At 41.7% G+C, this 9,351-nt stretch overlaps 1 pseudogene across 1 annotated transcript; it reads right to left on the bottom strand.

Moving 5' to 3' along the window:
* Window positions 1-308: 308 nt before the first annotated feature.
* Window positions 309-4,544, bottom strand: LOC308252537 (small ribosomal subunit protein eS1-like; annotated as a pseudogene). The gene is made up of 3 exons: window positions 4,455-4,544; window positions 1,051-1,338; window positions 309-733 (listed from the first exon to the last, which is right to left on the bottom strand). The product of its transcript is annotated as a small ribosomal subunit protein eS1-like (transcript).
* Window positions 4,545-9,351: the final 4,807 nt, after the last annotated feature.

Genomic DNA, 9,351 nt, shown 5'->3' with positions numbered 1-9,351 from the left:
TCATATACTTTACAATCTATATTTCTTTCTGTTTTTCACAAATAGGATTTTTTTATGTGTTACCATTAAGTCTGAATTTTTTTTTAAATATATTTTATTGATATTTTACAGAGAGGAAGGGAGAGGGATAGAGAGCTAGAATCATCGATGAGAGAGAAACATCGATCAGCTGCCTCCTGCACACCCCCCACTGGGGATGTGCCCGCAACCAAGGTACATGCCCTTGACCGGAATCGAACCCGGGACCCTTCAGTCCGCAGGCCGACGCTCTATCCACTGAGCCAAACCGGTTTTGGCAAGTCTGAATTTTAAACAGATTTTTGAACTGGGGGTTCAAATCCATCAGCTCATTCGACTTTAGCATCTGTCTCATCCCCAGTAGCTTTTGCAGAACTGCTACCTTCACTGTGAAGCTCCATGTTCTCCCAGTTCAGACTTGGGCTTCTTCAGCATTTTGACTTTTCTAACAAAGACATCATGGAGTGGATAAATAGATTTGCAAGCCGTTTCTATGTCTTTTCCAATGCTGTCTGGAATCAATTTATTGACCACTTCTTTCAAGTCATTGTCAGTGCCTCTCGAGTCATGATTTCCATCATCATCTTCTGGATTTGATGGACCTGTTGATGTTGAGCACAAGAGGCCTTCCGAATCCATTATTGCATTTTTTAGCCAAACCGACATAAAATATATGAAGCAAATAACCATCAGTAGTCCTTTTTAAATTTTTTATCTTTATTGTTGAAAGTATTACAGATGTCCCCTTTGTTTTTTTTTTGTTGTTGTTTTTTCCCAATGACCCCCTCCAACCCGCATCCGCCCCTCCCAAGCCTTCACTATTGTCTGTGTCCATGGGCTATACATATATGCTCCCTGGTTATTCTCCCCCCTGCCCACTCACCATTCCTATCTTCCCTGTGAAATCTGTCTGTTCCATGGTTCTATCTCTGGATCTATTTTGTTCATCAGTTTATTTTGTTCATTATATTCCACATATGAGTGAGATCATGTGATATTTATCTTTCTCTGACTCCCATCGGTAGTCTTGACATCAACATGAGCTTCAATCGTGGTCTGCCATTTTTTTTTCTTTTTTCTTTTTTTTTATTTTTTATTACCATGGAGCACATTTTGTCATGGGTAAGATCTATGCCATGGAAATTAGTCAGACAGTTTTTGCCCTGAATATTCTTAGTAGTTAGCTTAAATTTTCTAAATGCAACCTCATCATTCTGCAGATCAGCTAAGCTCACTTCAAAACCATCACCCTTGAGACCATCAGTGAGATTTGGTTCCTTGAGTTCTTGTGCCTAGTGTTTTTCCAATTTTTCTTTCTTTCTTTGTTAAAATGTTTTTTATTGATTTTAGGGAGAGAGAAAGGGAGGTGGAGAAAGAGAAACACTGATGTCAGAGATACATCAATCTGATGCCTCCTGTTGAACTCGAAACCTGGGCATGTGCCCTGGCCAGGAATTGAACCCGTCACCTTATGGTGCATGGGACAACGTTCAACCAACTGAGCCACATGGGCCAGGGCTTTCCAATATTTCTTTTATTAAATATAATTGGTGCTTTCTCCTCATACCAATCTTCTTAGAAAATGAATCAACCACTTCCTTCTTGGCTCCCTTTTTGCCGCTTTTCATAAGGTGCTAGTTCCTGCCAACCACTATGGTGCTGCTCAGAGAGCCAAAAGGGCCCCCAATATTTTGAGTACCCACCTAGCACAGCACATAGTTACTCTAATATTATTGACTATATTCCCAAAGGCGTACCTTATATCTCTGTGATTATTTTGCGACTACCAACTCGTAGTTCTTAATCCCTCACCTTTTTCACCCAGTCCCCAACCCTTACCCCTCTGGCAACCATCAGTCCGATCTCTGTATCTATGAGTCCATTTCTATTTTGTTTGTTTGTTTTGCTCTTTGGATTCCACATGTAAGTGAAATCATATGGTATTTCAACAGATGCTTTTCGAGGCGTTGCTGAATGCCAGTCACTATGCCAGGAGTGGATAACCAATGTCATGATGTTATATAGGCTGCTATGGAAATCCATTACAGGGCCACCTGAGCCAGACATGCAGTGTCAAAAAAGGCTTCTAGAGGATGTAAACTCTACATTGGGACCAGAGAGGGGAGTAGAATTAATAAAGAGCCTGGCACATTCCAGGATCTAAAAATAACCTAATGAAGATGCCAGAAAATGAGAGGGAATAGCACAAGGTAACAGGGACTACATCATTCAGGTCCTAATAATCATACAGTTACCGTTTACTTAACAGAGAACTGAATACTATGCTAAGCATTTTATATGAATTACCTTATTTAATCCTCCCAACAACCCTGTGAAGTAGGAATACTTATTGTTCACGTTTTTTTAGATGAGCAAACCAAGACTCGGTGAGATTTAATAACTTCCTTATGATTACATAACTAGCAAGTGACCAAATGGCTAAGTAATACTTAACTTTATGTGTCATATTAAAGATGTTTTAAGAGCTGGGAAGCCATTGAAGGGTTTTATGCAGAGTTGCATCTCAGAAAGATCACTCTTGCTGCAGAGTAAAAAACGGATTATAGGGAGCAAAGAGGAAACGTAGGAGATTCCTTGGGTTCCCATTGAAGGCCAGGTGAGAGATGGTAGTAAGGTGGACTAGGCTGATAACAGTGACGTTGATGTAGTCATTTATTCATTACTTGGATCAATAAGTATTTAATGAGCTCCTACTAAGAGTGCTAGGCGCTAAGGGTATACAGATGAACAAAGTGGATGCCATCACAGAGTTCTTCTAAGAGGCAGAATAGACAGGAATTAGTGGAGTTGAGTGTGGAAGTGATGAAAAAGGAGTGTGGGATGATTTACTGGCTTGCGATTGATTCTAACACCCTTGCCCTTTCCACCTCACTACTTCCCCTAAGGTTGTGTATGTTCAGGTAGGGGGCAGAGGGAAGGAAGAATCAAGGACAAATCTGAAAGAACTTTGTATGCCATTCTCATCAGCTCAGACATTGTTTTGGAAACTTTAGGGATCCATTGAAAATGTGTAAGTAGAGCCCTAGCTAGTTTGGCTCAGTGGATAAAGCATCAGCCTGCAGACTGGAGGGTCCTGGGTTTGATTCCAGGCAAGGGCACATGCCTGGGTTGTGTGCTCAATCCCCACTGTGGGGTGTGAAGGAGGCAGCTGACCAATGGTTCTCTCTCATCATTGATGTTTCTATCTCTCTCTCCTTCTCCCTTCCTCTTTGAAATCAATAAAAAATATATTTAAAAAAGTAAAAACTTTAAAAAAGAGAGAAAATGTATAAGCAGGGAAATGGCTTGACCAGATATACTTGTTAACAAGGACAAGATTTAAATCTCTAAAACATAGAATTCCTCCAGGGCTGAGTAGCCAATTTGAGAGGATGAGAATGCTCAAATCTTCTTTTCATATTCTACCCTCTAGTGGCAAGAGGAAAAACAGCAAATTCCACAGGTTTGCAAGGCTTTGATTCGCCCTGAATGTTACAGCTCCTAGATTTCTCAGCTAGTTCTGTTGTTCAATCTTCAGCAGAGACCATCCATTCATTCTGAGATTCCCTCAGCTCCAAGGACACAGCTCTATCTCTAACTATAGAGAGCCCTCTTCTGACAGCTCTCACCAGCCTGGTTCCCCTTCTCTCATCGCCTTCCCGTTCTCCCTTCGCCACCTTTCTCTCTTCAGTGCCCTTGCAACGCAGCGCTCTCAGTAGGCTAGCACTGCTGCCCTCAGGTGGGAACCTAGCGAAGTGCACATTGCATTTCTTCTGAATCCACTTCCTCTGAGAAAGTCAATTCTTTAAACTTGGTATCTTATTGAGTATCCTATTTATTTACACCTGAGTCATAAAAGGATAGTGCTCCTTCTTACTACCTGGCTCAAATATAAGGAAGCAACACGCAGGAAAAAAAGGCAGGAGCTCCTCCTCTCCATGAATTCAGCATTGTCATCAAACCACTACCAGCAAAAAACCCAGAAAACAACTTTTCCAAGGCTTGACTACTATCCTGAGAGTAGGGCATATATACGGTAGTCTTTTCAAGGACGTCTCCTGCTTTCCTTGAAAAGATGCCCTCGCCGAAACCGATTTGGCTCAGTGGATAGAGCGTCGGCCTGCGGACTGAAAGGTCCCAGGTTCGATTCCGGTCAAGGGCACGTACCTTGGTTGTGGGCACATCCCCAGTAGGAGGTGTGCAGGAGGCAGCTGATCGATGTTTCTCTCTCATCGATGTTTCTAACTCTCTATCCCTCTCCCTTCCTCTCTGTAAAATATCAATAAAATATATTTTTAAAAAAAAAGAAAGAAAAAGAAAAGAGATGCCCTCTTTCTCTCACACCTTTATCCTTGTCCCTTTTCCCCAGAGTCACTGTGCTTCTAAGATGGTGCTCTGCTAAAACCCATCGTAATAAGACAGTCTTATTAGTCTACGTAGCTTGGAAAAAAATACTGGATTTGCTTCTCAAAAATCCAGGTTGATTTAAACACCCTCTGGCGGCATTCCTTTGGCATCCTCGCCATGCTAACGAACTTGGGCCACAGTCCCCTCCACTCACTGACTCAGCACTTAGTGGCAAAGTGACCCTTTAAATCTCAGCTAAGACAGCTCTTCTACCTGCTAAACGGGTGATTTTGTGAATTAAACTGATACTGTTCTTCTGATTTAGCATATACATACACACCCCCCACAGATAATTTATTCCAGAACTTATTTTAAAGCCAGAGGCTTTAAGATTTCTGACTGACAGATTCCCTCCCCCATTCAAGCGCTCTATTCACCCAGGAATTTGCGATTGAAATAGTACCTACTGCTGGCTTGAGTGGAGCAGCATACCAGTATTGCTGAAAGCTGAGTGGCCGTTGCCATGGGAGTGTTTGTATAGAACTGCCTATACAAGGTCGTAGGCTTGAGGGCTGCTTAGATTCACAGGGTTCTAGAACTTTGCCAGCCCCCTCATTTCACAGATAAGGAAATTGAGGCCCAAAGACTTAGTTAAGTGACTTATTCAAAGTCCTAGAGCAAGTTAGAGACAGAGTTGTGCTCTTTGCAATACATCACCCTTTTCATTAAAACACACGCATGAATCAGTGGAACAGCAGATGGATGTTTCCCTCTCTCTCTCTCTCTCTCTCTCTCTCCCTTACCTCACTGAAAAAACAACACATACACATACAGGCACACACACTCTGGTTGAATGGTTATTCCTCTAGCCCAGCCTTGGGCAGACTACAGCCCGTGGGCCGGATCCGGCTGTTCTATCCGGTTCTCTTGCTCTCCCCTCCGCTCCTTTACTTTGAATTTATATTAGTTCACACAAACACTCCATCCATGCTTTTGTTCTGGCCCTCCGGTCCAGTTTAAGAACCCATTGTGGCCCTCGAGTCAAAAAGTTTGCCCACCCCTGCTCTAGCTATTTCCACTGTGCTATTCCAGCACCGCTATCCCACATAGAAGTGCTAGGAAATGTGGTAATGACAACAAGGGGTATGTGAATATCCTTGCATTGGTACGCATGCATATGTTTGCATCAAATTACATGTGCACACCTGTGGATGATTGTGCTAACTAGGCATTTGTATAGCTCTTGATTACTAAAATTCCTTAACCTTCATTTTCCTCAGGAGCGACATTCAGATAAGAATAGTACCTATCTCAAATAGAATGTATTTAAAGTACTTAAGCACAGTAGCTGGCAAGTAATAAGTGGTATTATGTTGTTTTTATTATGTCTTTCTGCAATGGAATGTGTCAGGGATTGCCTATAAGGCACTAGGCTAAATGCTTTAAATTTTTCATTTAATTTTCACAATTATCCTCTGAAGTAGGTTCTTTCATTTTCTTTATAGCACTGAGGCCTAGAGAGCTTGAGTAACTTGCACAAGGCTAGGAAGTACCTGAGAAAGAATCAAACAAAACCAGGTCTGTCTAATGTTAATGCCCTCAATCTTAATTAGGTTATACTGCGTCTCCTATAGAAAGGCAGAAAAATATCTAGTGTCTGAATTTGTTTAGAACTCTAAATCCAAACGCATAAGACACATATTGCACATGGAATGGGCTGGATCATCCATATAAAGATGTTTTAATTAAACACACTGAATCTATAAGCAAAAAATTTGTTTTTACTTCCATTTAATTACTGTTCTTTTATAGAGACCCTAGTTAGCCATTTTGTACAAGAGACAATTTCCTAATGACTGAATGCCATTTTATTCAATATCCTATTGTTTAAAAACTCCTAGTTGGTCCTGCTAAGATCTATGTACAAAATACTAATCTAATTGAAATCATGTCACCAAATGCTTGGGATCCTACTTACCTAGTAGGCTATTTATTCTTTCGTTGTTGCTGTTAATCCTCACCTGAGGATATTTTTTCCATTGATTTTTAGAGAGAGTGTAGGGAGGAAGGGATAGGAAGAGAGAGAGAGAAATATCAATGTGCGAGAGACACATGGATTGGTTGCCACCTGAATGCACCTCAATGGGACCCGGGAGAAAAACCTGCAACCCAAGTGCATGCCCTCGACCAGGAATTGAACCGAAGACTCTTTGGTGAGCAGGCCAACACTGCAACCACTGAGCAACACTGACCAGAGCAGGCTATCTATTCTTTAAAATCCCTTCTGACACAGAGATGAAACATTTCTTTAATATATGTTATTTCATTCTTATGAAAAATACCAGTTTTAAGATCGTCCAGAGTCTGACCCAAATTTCTCTTGTGGTCATATCATTCAGTTTCTATCAGATCAATTTCAATCAGAACTTAGTTGTTCCTGGCGGTTCCCTTTTCCTTCTCTCTCTATTTTCTCCCTCAGTGATTTTATCTATTCCCATACTTTCAACTGTCCCTGCTAGATAGAGAACTACCACATCAATCTTATTCAGTAAACACTAATTAACTCCTTGCTATGTGCTACAAACTGAATCTCAATGGTCCAGTCAGACATCTGTCCTAAGCTCCAGTCCAGATGTTTGTGGAATATCTTTGACAGGACGATGTGACATACCTGACACCCCTGTAAAAAACAGCTCTGGGCAAGAAAGTACCTCGGTTCCTCTGTACTCTGGTCTTGGCAGTACATCTCTGACCTTCCTTATCCTTACATTGGCTGTTCAGTCTCTGGACTTCTCTATACTGACTCTACAAATCTACTTATCTCAATCCAACTTGAAGCCATGGGAAAAATAACCAATGTTAGCTTCTCAAAAGAACAAAACCTAACCATACCTCATCACTTTCTTCACCAAACCACACTGTGCTCTTAATTGCCTTTAATATTTCATTTGATAGAAGCACACTATTCCTCTAAAAAAATTCCCTAGGCCCCCTGATCACCCTGACACAATCCACTCCCCATTTAGTAACTAAAGTCATGTTAAAACACAATCCAGTCATGTTATTCCCCTACTTAAAACCAGCCCACAACTTCCCATTTTTCTAAGAAGATCATTCAAATTCTTTATTGAGGCCTAGAAGAAACCCTGAGTGATCTGGCTGCTACCCACATCTACCAGTACTCTCATCTTATGTCACTCTCTCCTGCTGTGCTCCAGCCACACCGGCCTCCTTGCAATAGCTCTCTCCTGCCACAGGCTTTAGCAAAAGCTTTTCTCTCTGCTCTTGTCATGGTCTCCTTCTCACCTTTTGAGTCTTGGTCTTAGGCTATCTCTCTTTTCCAATTAGCCTTTATTCCCAATTATTATTCTTTCTCATGGTACCATTTGTTTCTTCATAGCTTTTATCCCAATTATAATGTTACATATTTTTAGAATATACCTATTGTCTATCTCCCCTACTAGACTGGAGGTTCCATGAAGGCTAGAACCATGTCTACTTAATGTGTTAATGCATACCCTGCATTTAGTAGAGTGCCTGGCACACGGTAGCTGATATCTTTGTTCCTATCACACTTCCTTCCTCATTCTGCAAAATGACTGTTTCAAAGCTTTAGCATTCTCTTTACCTCCTCTAATCTCGACTTCCTTAAAATCTGACCTGAAATTACCATTCTGTTCTCATTTTCTGTAATTCCTTAAATGCTCTACATTTGAGTGTCACTGCAGCACTTAACATTTCATCAAACTTCCAGCCCAGCCCTGACCGGTTTGGTTCAGTGGGTAGAGCATCGGCCTGCGGACTGAAGGGTCCCAGGTTCGATTCTGGTCAAGGGCATGTACCTTGGTTGTGGGCACATCCCCAGTAGGGGGTGTGCAGGAGGCAGCTGATCAATGTTTCTCTCTCATTGATGTTTCTAACTCTCTATCCCTCTCCCTTCCTCTCTGTAAAAAATCAATAAAATATATATATTTTTAAAAACTTCCAGCCCATTGTTCACACTATTTCTCTGCCCATATACTTCTTGTTCCTTGTTATCATCCTGTCCTTAAAGCCCAGTGCAAATGGTACATTTCCTCATCAGTTTTCCGTATCTATAATAATAAAAGTGTAACATACTAATTAGACCAGACGTCCTTCCCGACGATCTTCCGGGCGAAGCCGGGGCTGTGAGGGAAGCCTGGGTCCCGAGTGCCAGAGGGAAGCTGGTATGGGCAGCCGGGGGAAGGAAGGCCTACTCTTGCATGAATTTCGTGCATCGGGCCTATAGTTAATTTATAATTAGTTTCCCCCTTATAAGCATTCTCAAAGCCTTCCACAATACTTTTACATAAAAGTTTCCACATTTTTTAAAAAATATATTTTACTGACTTTTTACAGAGAGGAAGAGAGAAGGATAGAAAGTTAGAAACCAATCAGCTGCCTCCTGCAGACCTCCTATTGGGGATGTGCCTGCAACCAAGGTACATGCCCTTGACTGAAATTGAACCCGGGACCTTTCAGTCCGCAGGCCAACGCTCTATCCACTGAGCCACACCGGTCAGGGCTCCACATTTTTTTTTGTGTGTGTTATTTGTGTGGGTCTCTGATCCTGGAGGGTGAATTCTTTAGGGATAAAGGATATTTTTTTTTTTTGTCTTTAAATCCCCATCACCCAGCACAGCTCTTTAAAAAGAGGTGTGGTTTTTTTTAGTGATTATTATTATTTTTTAAAATCCTCACTCAAGAATATTTTTTCATTGATTTTTTAGAGAGAGAATGGGAGAGAAAGGGAAAGACAGAGAGAAATATCGATATGAGAGAAACACATCAATTGGTTGCCTCCTGCATGCACCCTGACCAGGGCCTGGGCCGGGAAGGAGCCTGCAACTGAGGTATGTGCCCTTGACCAGAATCGAAACCGGGACTCTTCAGTCCAGAGGCCTATGCTTTATCCACTGAGCCAAACCGGCTAGAGGGTTGCTGCCACTTTTTGAGAGTTGAGTA

This window comes from Plecotus auritus (genome assembly GCF_963455305.1).
Source record: "Plecotus auritus genome assembly, chromosome: 7".
Lineage (NCBI taxonomy): Eukaryota > Metazoa > Chordata > Mammalia > Chiroptera > Vespertilionidae > Plecotus > Plecotus auritus.
Note: the sequence above shows the minus strand (reverse complement) of the source record. Positions and strands in the feature narration are given on the sequence as shown.